This window comes from Oryctolagus cuniculus, chromosome 5, assembly GCF_964237555.1.
Source record: "Oryctolagus cuniculus chromosome 5, mOryCun1.1, whole genome shotgun sequence".
Lineage (NCBI taxonomy): Eukaryota > Metazoa > Chordata > Mammalia > Lagomorpha > Leporidae > Oryctolagus > Oryctolagus cuniculus.
The window spans coordinates 153,244,277-153,254,459 of NC_091436.1; the positions used below are offsets into that span (position 1 = coordinate 153,244,277).

General features: G+C 42.4%; 1 long non-coding RNA gene across 1 annotated transcript; it reads right to left on the reverse strand.

Annotated features, from left to right (window-relative positions):
* Positions 1 to 661: 661 nt before the first annotated feature.
* LOC127493082 (uncharacterized) lies at positions 662 to 3,937 on the reverse strand. Its single transcript, XR_007923042.2, has 3 exons — positions 3,840 to 3,937; positions 3,108 to 3,287; positions 662 to 1,069 (listed from the first exon to the last, which is right to left on the reverse strand). It is a non-coding gene; the product is annotated as an uncharacterized lncRNA (long non-coding RNA).
* Positions 3,938 to 10,183: the final 6,246 nt, after the last annotated feature.

Sequence of the window (10,183 nt, forward strand, 5' to 3'; positions counted from 1 at the left end):
TGCCCCAGTGATTCCACTTCAGAGTGTATTTCAGTCCTGAAGGAACTGAAATCAGAATATGAAAGAGATACTTGCCTTCTCCTGTTAATTGCAGCAGTATCCACAATAACCAAGATTCAGAATCAACCTAGGTCTTCATCAACAGAATGAAGAAAATGTGATACACATGCATAATGAAGTAGTATCCAGCCATTAAACAGAATGAAATCCTGACATTTACAGCTAAATGGATAGAACTGGATATCATTATGTTAAGTGAAATAAGCCACACACAGGAAGACATATATAGAAGTTAAAAAACAGTTGAACTTAGAATAGTGATACTGCAGGCAGAGAAGGGTGGGGGAGGGAAGATAGGGGGAGGCCAGAAAATGGGAACAAACCCAGTGGGATAGAACCAGTTCCACTGCACCATGGCACAGAGAGGTGACTACAGTTCACTACATTATATTCTATACTGCGTGATGAGCTGGAGGACTACAAACATAAGAAGATAAGGAGATGGGAAGGCTGGTTGCCTTTCTTGATCAGTTTATGCTATGTAAATGTGTTGAAGTATTGCACTATACCCACAGATGTAGATAAGTGTTGCATATTAATCAAAAATCTTAAATAGTAAAATAATTTATAAAAAACTCATGTGCATGTACTGATTATTTTATTGTTATTTAAAACACATTTTGGGAAACAGGAAAAACTGCCCAGTATTTATCACCCTAATACACTAAGAATTTTCAACCAAATGGATTTCTCATGTTGGTTTTCTTACTCTACCTTTGAAAAATTTTGATTTGAAACCATGGTGTAGACAAAATTTGAGGCAAGTGTTTTAGATTCATTTTTCTTTTGTATTATAACATTTTGGGAGCTTCAGGGAATCTTGAAATACTCATTCAGTTATTCCCATTCAAAGTATCCTTATCACATCTTTTCTGCCCTCTCAGAGCTTGGAGGCCTGCAGGAAGGGAACAGGACTTCTAGAAGGCGGCTATGTCTGGAAGACTGTGGTGTGGGACCATCCTTGCTGGCCATCAGCAGGGTCTCTGGAACCAATGGAAGCACTCAGTACCTGTTAAAATGAAAGATGTTTATGCTTGAGATAAAACTGAATTCTGTTTGGGCAAGAGATATGCTCATGTGTACAAAGCAAAGAACAACGCAGTGACTCCTAGAGGCAAACAACAAAACCAGAGAAATCTGGGAAAAGGTAACTCATGCTTATGTCAACAGAAGCATGGTTCATGCCAAACTCCGAAGCAATCTTTCTGTGAAGGCCTCTGGACACAGAATCTGTGTGATGCTGTACCCCTCAAGGATTTAAACTATTAAAAAACAAATAAAAGTGGATTTGTTCTCTTATTAAGAAATGATATTGGTATTACACACCCATTTCATGTCAGGCTATTTGTTATGAACTGAACTAAAAGAAAAGATGGTTACCACCTTCTTGGAGGTTATATTCAGATAGAAAAACATGTGCAGAACTATAATTAAAATAAGATGCGACAAGGACTCTGCTGGGTGAGTGATGCTACCTGGGGACATGTTGTGAGACTTCCCGGGAGATGGAGTATTTGAGTGGGAGGTTTGCAGGTGGGAAATCGCGTACAGTGGAAATGTAAATGCAGGGCTCTGCTGGTCTGGGAATTAGAGATAGTATATGGTGACTATGCAGGAGACAGGGTTTGGTGCCTACAAACAATGAGAGTTTGCAGATGTTTCTAAACTTCGAGCATGAAGGTAGCAAGGAGGAATCAGTGTGGGGAAAGAGGAGAGAGTGGGAAGCCAACAAGACATGGGAAGAAGAGAGAGCCGTGGGACCCGAGAGAGAACACAGCGATGCTGAAAGCCCAGAGTTAAGAGGGAGGGCGGATGGCAGATGCTGTGACATCCTTTCCATGGGGCAACAAGGCAATGACCCTGGAATCGCTGAGTTGGCAGACAGAGTCGGTGCCAAATCACACAACAGAAAACAAGGCAGATGGAGGCGGGGAAGAGCCCACAGCCAGTGCAGAGGGTTTTTAGTGGTGAAGCAGACGGCAGAGCCCACCCAGCTCTGCAGGATGTGTGGGGTGGGGAGAGGGCTACCTCCCAGGCACCAGGTCCAGGTCCAGGTCCAGGTCCAGCATGTCCACTTGGCTGTTGAGCCAGGTGCTGCCTTCTGAGCTCTCGCCCCATCCACAGGCTGCTGCTGTGTTTGGTTAGGGCTGTAGATAAGCAGGTCAGGCACGTCTAACTGACTCCAGCAGAGACGGGGACAGCCTGCAAGATAAGCGAGCTGATCTCACAGTCTCCTGTGCACACCTGGAGCCATGCAGGTCTGATGACAAGAACTCAATGCGAAACCCAGTAATGACTAACTTTGAAGAAATTTGTGGATAATGACGATGTCTGCACAGGAGCAAAGAGTTCCTCCCTTGTCTCTTAGTTGTAGATCATGTTCTAGGCCACCGTTCTGAGCCTGTTGGACACATTGTAGTTCCTCCATATGTATGCACACATGAGGCTCATCCACATCCATCCTCTGTGTGCCAGCAGGTACGTATGCTGCTGTCTCCAAATGACTCGAGACAGTCACTCCTTCAGAGCCAGAGCAAGAATTAGAGCTCTTGGCACCAGCCCCCTTGTGCTTATAAAGCTATTAGGAATGCCGGCGCCGTGGCTCAATAGGCTAATCCTCCGCCTTGCGGCGCTGGCACAGCGGGTTCTAGTCCCGGTCGGGGCGCTGGATTCTGTCCTGGTTGCCCCTTTTCCAGGCCAGCTCTCTGCTGTGGCCAGGGAGTGCAGTGGAGGATGGCCCAAGTGCTTGGGCCCTGCACCCACATGGGAGACCAGGAGAAGCACCTGGCTCCTGGCTTTGGATCAGCACGCTGCGCCGCGGCGGCTATTGGAGGGTGAACCAACGGCAAAGGAAGACCTTTCTCTCTGTCTCTCTCTCTCACTGTCCACTCTGCCTGTCAAAAAAAAAAAAAAAAAAAAAAAAAAAGCTATTAGGAAGGAAGCTGTTCACTGTCTCCCCAGGGCTCAGCCCCTCTGCCTCGCTGTACCTTCCTCTTACGTCCCTGGCCCAGGGGATGTGCAATGTTGGACTGTGGGGGCTGATTTACCTGTAAGGCTAGGAAGCACTTCCTCCAACTGAAGAGTCAACGATCAGAAGCCGCAGGGCCTCCCAGGTTTCAGAAAAGCAGCTAGAAGTGAACATTTTCCAAGTAGTTTCCATACGATCTGAGGAGCGCCTTTGCGCCCCCTGCAGGATGCCCGTGGACTCGGCTCCTTCTGTCTGTATACTGAAATTATTTAAATAAATAGATTAATAAACCAACAGCATCTGGTTACAGTTCAAGTCTTAAGAATTGTAGCGGCGTGTGTAGGCACTATGGCGCAGTGGGTTAAAGCTCTGACCAGCATCGGTGGCATCCCACGGACCCGGGTTCGAGTCCCAGCTGCTCCACTTCCAGTCCAGCTCCCTGCTGATGTGCCTGAGAAGGCAGCAGAGGATGGCCCAAGTGGTTGGGCACCTGCACCCACGTGGGAGACCTGAGTGAAGCTCCTGGCTCATGGCTTTGATATCATCTGGGGGCTGAGCCAGCAGATGGAAGATGTCTCTCTGTCTCTACTTTCCCTGTAACTCTTTAAAATAAATAAAATAAATCTGGGGAAAAAAAAAAAAAGAATTGTAGTGGCATCCTGAGCAAAAAGAGGAGTTCTAAAAAGAAGCTATCTCACCTTAGTTTGGCACGAAACATAGCTTAGGCAGAACTGGTCTTATTCCACAAAAGTGAAAAAGGAAAAGTTAAATTTATAGAAACTTATTTCTAAGATATATTACCAGTTCTTACCAGAATTTCAACTTTATTTTGGGGAATGACACTTTGTTGTTGGTGACACTGTTGATAGTGGATTGCGGTGGTCTGACCCTCTGGACGCTGAAAGGGTCGTTGACTCCCTGCCCATCAGCTTCCCGGGCTCTGTTCAAGAAAGAGTGAACACTTTACGAAAATTTCACCAATGGAATTCTCTATCTACCATAAGTACTAATTAGAAGGACAAGAGATTGCAGGTTCTAATCTGTGTATTCCAGCAATGGAGAAAGCCACTGCAGCTATCACCTTTCAAGTCTGCTTTTGCTCCTCAAAGTAGCCCCTACCTCAATTTCTTGAATTGAATCTATTTATGGCTTACCCAATCCTGAGTGGGTTTCTACAACTACAATATAAAAGTCCTCACTGATGAAAACTTAAAAAAAAAAAATCAGTGTCATGGACTATAATTGATATAGGCTTTTTTTTTTTACAAGTTTTTATTTATTTATTATTTATTTGGCAAGTAGAGTTACAGGCAGTGAGAGGGAGAGACAGAGAGAGAGGTCTTGTATCCATTGGTTCACTCCCCAATTGGCTGCAACGGCTGGAGCTGGGTCAATCCGAAGCCAGGAGCCAGGAGCCTCTCTGGGTCTCCCACCGTGGGTGCAGGAGCCCAAGCACTTGGGCCATCTTCTACTGCTTTTCCAGGCCATAGCTGAGAGCAGGAGCAGAAGTGGAGCAGCCGGGACTCTAACCATTGCCCATATGGAATGCCGGTGCTGAAGGTGGAGGATTAACCTTTTGTGCCACAGCGCCAACCCCATGATTAATATAGTCTTATAGACATTTTCCTCAAGAAAGTAAGAATAAATTCCTAACATTCCTACAGCTTTGATATGAAACAAACCTATGCTTCAGGAAGCAGGTTATTAAAAAGTCAAAAGGTGACTATGGCTAAGAGGACAGAAGAACTGGCAGCATAAAAGAACGATTTTAATTAACAAACCATGCTTGGAAAACATTTAAAGAAGACCAGAAATAGCAAATATCAGAATGCATACTGCTTAGAAATAAACCATTTGTATATATATATATATATATATATATATGTCTTCAAAGTCTTTTGAAGGTGTGCTATGCAAAATAACTTAAAAAACTTTAGGTGCCCTTTTGAGCATATCTAACTTGATATCTAAAACTTTTTATCAAAAATATAAATAAATGACTTTACAAAGAAAAGGAAGCATTCACTTTTTAAAGATGAAATATGATGAGAGATGACTAAAATTAGAATGAATATTTCATGGGGCAGGGTTTTGGCTTAGTGGCTAAGATGCCCACATCCTATATCACAGTGCCTGGATTCAAGTCCTGCCTCCACTCCTGGCTCCAGCTTCTTGCTAATGCAGACTCCAAGGGGCAGTAGGTAATGGTTCATTAGTTGGTTCCCTGTCACCCACATAGAAGACCTAGATTCAGTACCTGGCTATGAATTTTGTCTGGTTGTGGACATTTGGGGAGTGAACCAGAGGATGGGAGCGCGCGCGCACTCTCTCTCTCTCTCACACACACACACACACACTCTGCCTTTCAAATACATGCAGACATATAAAAATAAAGTTTAAATGCCAATTTTTTAAAAAGCATTTCATGCTTTGATTTGATTTTAATAAAGATTTTAACTTTGTTGTATAATTCATCCCAAATCTAGAATTAATCATGTAAGTTTTCATCTGAGGATTTTATCAAATATAGTCTTACACTTGGTGCTCTGGGAAAATATTATGGCTTCATTTGAAAAACCAATTCCCAGGGTAGTTATTGAACCTGGTGATTGAAATTCTATTAAGATGCTCCTACCACACACTGAAATACCTAGGTTTTGTTTGCAGCTCTGACTCCTGACTCTAACTTCCTGCTAATGCAGACCCTGAAGGCAGCCATGATGGCTCAAGTGATTGTGTTATTGCTATCCATGTGGGAGACAGACCTGGATTGAGTTCCTGGCTCCTGGCTTTGGCCATGACCCACAACCAGCCATTGCAGACATGTAGGGAATAAAGCAGTAGATGCTAGCCTGTATATGTCTCTCTCTCTCTCTCTGTGTGTCTCTGTCTCTCTCTCTCTCCCTCTCTTTCTCTCTCTATGTGTGTGTGTCTCAAACTAATAGTGCTTTTTAAAGAACCAGTTCCTTAAATTGTGCTGTTTCGGTTGTCCTGATTTTAGAACATTCTCACTCTGGCCAATCTTTGCCTATAGTAAAAACAATGCAGCAGACAAGGAAAGGCAGGCAAATCTGGAGCTGAGGTGAAAGTATTAGTTGTTAACAGTTTATCCCAAAACCAATACTTGGAATCATCCCCTTGTTGACAATAAGAAGGTGGTTACTCTTCAGAAGTTGTGCTAAAGTAAGACATGGATGCTTTTCTTTCTGAACGTGGCCATAGGGATATTGTGGACATGGGCACATTCTTAAGCAATTTCAGGAAATAAGTTGGAACTGAGGGAAGTAGAGGAAGACCTTAAAAAGTGTTTGTGTGCCTCTGCTACTGAGAAGTTCATGAAGAAAGCAAAGAAACAAGTCTGAGGATGAGAGTCAGCAGAAGGCAGGAGATGGACGATAAATAAGGTCCTTCTATGCAGATGCCCAGATGAGAGGTTCCTAGTGAAGAAAACACAGCACACTGAGGAGTCACTAACTAAAACCAGATTGAAGGGAACCCTAAGTAAGACCACTAGCTGGAACAAAACTTACTCATCATACTCAAGGCAATGTCAGCTGCAAGCGCTCAGCACCTTGGAGGATCTTGGTGACAATAAATGGAATTCCAGGGAAAAGGATCCTTCAGCAGGTAGCCAGAATGTTCTCCTCCTACCAAAATTAGCTGGCTCATCAGACGTCTTCACCATATTAGACATTAGAGGAGAACGGCAGGAAGTCAATAGTGTTTTGATGAAGAAAAATTGTGAAACAATAATTCTGTTTCTGGCTAAGTCAATATTTTAATGTATTAAAACTCCATAATGATAATATAGCATAACAGGAAAGAAATTCTCAACCATTTTGGGACTCAGAGGATTATGCAAGTATTGTTAAAAAAAAAAAAACACAACAACTGAAAGAACTGACCTCCATTGAAATGTTTTGAGAAGAAGAAAGGTGAGGGATGGTCAGGGGAACAAAAAATTCTCAGGCATCAGGGCTTAGTTGCAGGAGGCAAGAGGCACCACACCCACGTGCCAGTTCCGTATCAGCAAGAGCTAAAGGAAGACTGCTTCCTAAATACAGCTCCCTGAGTACTTTATTTGCCTCATCCTCATTCCAGACCTTGAATTACATCCAAATAAAATAACAGCAGCAAGGATGGTACCTAATATGATGCAAATGGCATAATTCTCGTATGGAAAGTGTTCAATGTAAAAGTACTATATTGAGTGCAACAGGCTGAAGCAAAATTTTCAGAGGCCACTGACAAAACCCAAGAGGCTGTCCATGGGTGAAGTGTTAGCGGTCTCCATGTGGCAGTTCCCTCTTGTGTCTAGGGAGAGAGTCAGCAGTCAATTGTTTTCTCACTCCACGGGTTATTAACGTGAGAAATTCATCAGTGAATTTGGGTGGCACACAACCACAAAAAGCCATCTTCCTCCAAAGGTGCACTTGGAGGAGAAATCCTCTAGGCAATAACCTCTTTAATAATTAAATGAAAATAAATTAGCTACATATTCAAAATTAGATTTAAAAGAACAAAAGGGGTAAATGATAAAGGATGAAGTTAATAGGCAAGAAAATGAAAAAGACAACCATCTTTAAAATAAACAAACACTGAGTGGTCTAAGGAAGCGCATGCCCTCCGTCAGAAGCACAGAAGGAACTAAAACCTCAGATATAATCAAAGGAATTTGTTAAAAGAAGATAATTTAATAAAACTTTGAATATTTCCCAAATACATTTAAAATTGTGTATAAAATGGATAATACTCCAGGGTAATATAAATTGTCAAACTGATCAAAGAAAATATAGAACCCCTTTAATGGACCAATAGCTGTCATGGATATTGAAAAGGATTATCAAAGACTTCTCAAAATGGCGTTAAGCCTCTGTAGTTTTCAAGTCTTCAAATGACAATAGTAATTTTAAAAATCCTATTCTAGAATGTTCATCTTTTCCAGAGTGTTGGCGAATAAGAGAAGTTTTTTTTTTTTTTCCTGTTTGCGAAATGGGCAGCTGCCTCATATCCACACGTGATAAAGGCACACAGAACACGTGGATGCGTAGAGCCAGGTGCCTCCATCAGCACAGCCCCAAAGTCCTAAATAAATGACAGGAAAATCAAATTCTCCTGTATAGATAAAAGAATACTCAAGGAATATTACTCAGCACTAAAGAGTATGTTAATATAACTCATAATATTTAATAGCTAAAGAGAAAAAGTGGATAATCTCATCATCAAATAGATGACAATAAGCTATTTGAGAAAAGTGAAATAATTTGCTTGGCCAGTAATGTGAGAAACTATCCTTTAGGGATTGGATATTGGGGGTGGAGTGAGGGTGGGGGTGGATTAGACCTGCGTCCAACCAGTTCACAATTGCATCTACTCTGAATCCATTAGGAAATGTAAATGACATTTCTTCCTCAAGCCATTAAAGAAGGAGAAATATGCTAAAAATCTGTCCTATAGATGCAGTGTGTCAGGAATCAGAGCAGCCGCTCAGAAAATCTAGACAGCCTGAGCCTTTGTTGTTCTTAGCTCCTGAGCCAACTGATGCTCTCAGGGTGTTTTGGAAACTGGAGCAGTATGGGAATTGAGCTTTGATCTGAAATCAAACACAGATTGTCCCACTGCTTTCTGTCCTGCTCTGATAGTAGTAGAGAGTGCAGCAAAGGAGCGGGGAGAGGGGAAGAGGAAGAACAGGAAGGTAGGGGACCAAGATCCAGTCCCAACTGCTTTGCTGAGATCTAAGCCAAATGAGAAGAAGCTTTGAAATGGATGAAACAATATAAAGTTATTTTAGTAAACTGTCTACATACATAATTGTACAAATCATCAATGTGTACTTTTCACAAAGTAAACACACACATATGTACTTAACTAACACCCAATATGAGAAAAAAACCTCATCAATACCACAGGAGCCATTCTTAGGCACTCCCCATCTGGTCAAGACTTTCCCTTCATGCTCAAGGAAAATTACTACCTTGACTTTTTTTTTTTTTAAGATTCATTTATTTATTTGAGAGGTAGAGTTACAGAGAGGAGAGGCAGAGAGGTCTTTCATCTGATGGTTCACTTCCCAGATGACCACAAACAGCCAGAGCTGTGCCAATCCAAAGCCAGGAGCCAGAAGCTTCCTCCAGGTCTCCCACGTGGGTGCAGGGGCCCAAGGACTTGGGCCATCTTCTACTGCTTTCCCAGGCCATAGCAGAGAGCTGGATCGGAAGTGGAGCAGCCTGGACTCGACCAGCACCCATATGGGATGCCAGCAATGCAGGGGGCAGCTTTATTCGCTACGCCACAGCACTGGCCCCTTGACTTTTTAAAGTAGAGTAGTTGTACCTGTTTTTAATCATTCTGTACAAATCTTTAGAAGAGGGTTACTCTGACTTCTTTCATTGTGTCTATGAGAACCACCCACTGAGTCGCCTACCGAGATCTGTTCATTCTTGTTGCTGTATCAGTAGTCCGTGATATAGTTACTCATTCTTCCCTTCAAGGGCAATTTAGTTGTTTCCTGTTTGGGCTATTATAGACAGTGCTCCAGTGAACAGTGCTGTACTGATTCTGTGAATGGATGTATGCCTTTCTAAGTGAAGCTGTGAGTCGTTAAGTTGTACATTTAGCTTTGAGAGACACTGCCTAGCAGTTTTGCAGAGTTCTAATTTACACTCAAAATTACAGGGCCTGAAAGTTCCATTGCTCCACACCTTTGCCAGTGTTTGCTGTTTTCCACCTTCTTCATTTAACTCTGTTCTGATAAGTGTCTGGTGGTATCTCACGTGGTTTTTATTTTCAAACGACTAATGAATTGTCTTTTTTATATGTCCATAAAACACTTAGACTTTCTCCTTATGAAATGTCTGTTCAAGGCATTCTCCCATTTTTCTATTGGGTTGTCTGCCTTTTCTGCTTTTTTTTTCTTCTGTGCATAATCTACCCATCCATTAGTCCATTATTCTACCCCTCTCTCTTTTAGCTTTCTACAAAATCTCTACATATTGCAAATGCCCAGAAAGCAGAACCAGTGAGTTTTCATCTTAGTATCTCCCTCAGGGCCTGATATAGTATTTCTCAGTACACCTACTGTTGATTTGCCTCAGGAGAGTGTCTTCACCTGCGGAACTGACCCAAGCTTCCAGTCCTCATGGCTCTACTGGGATT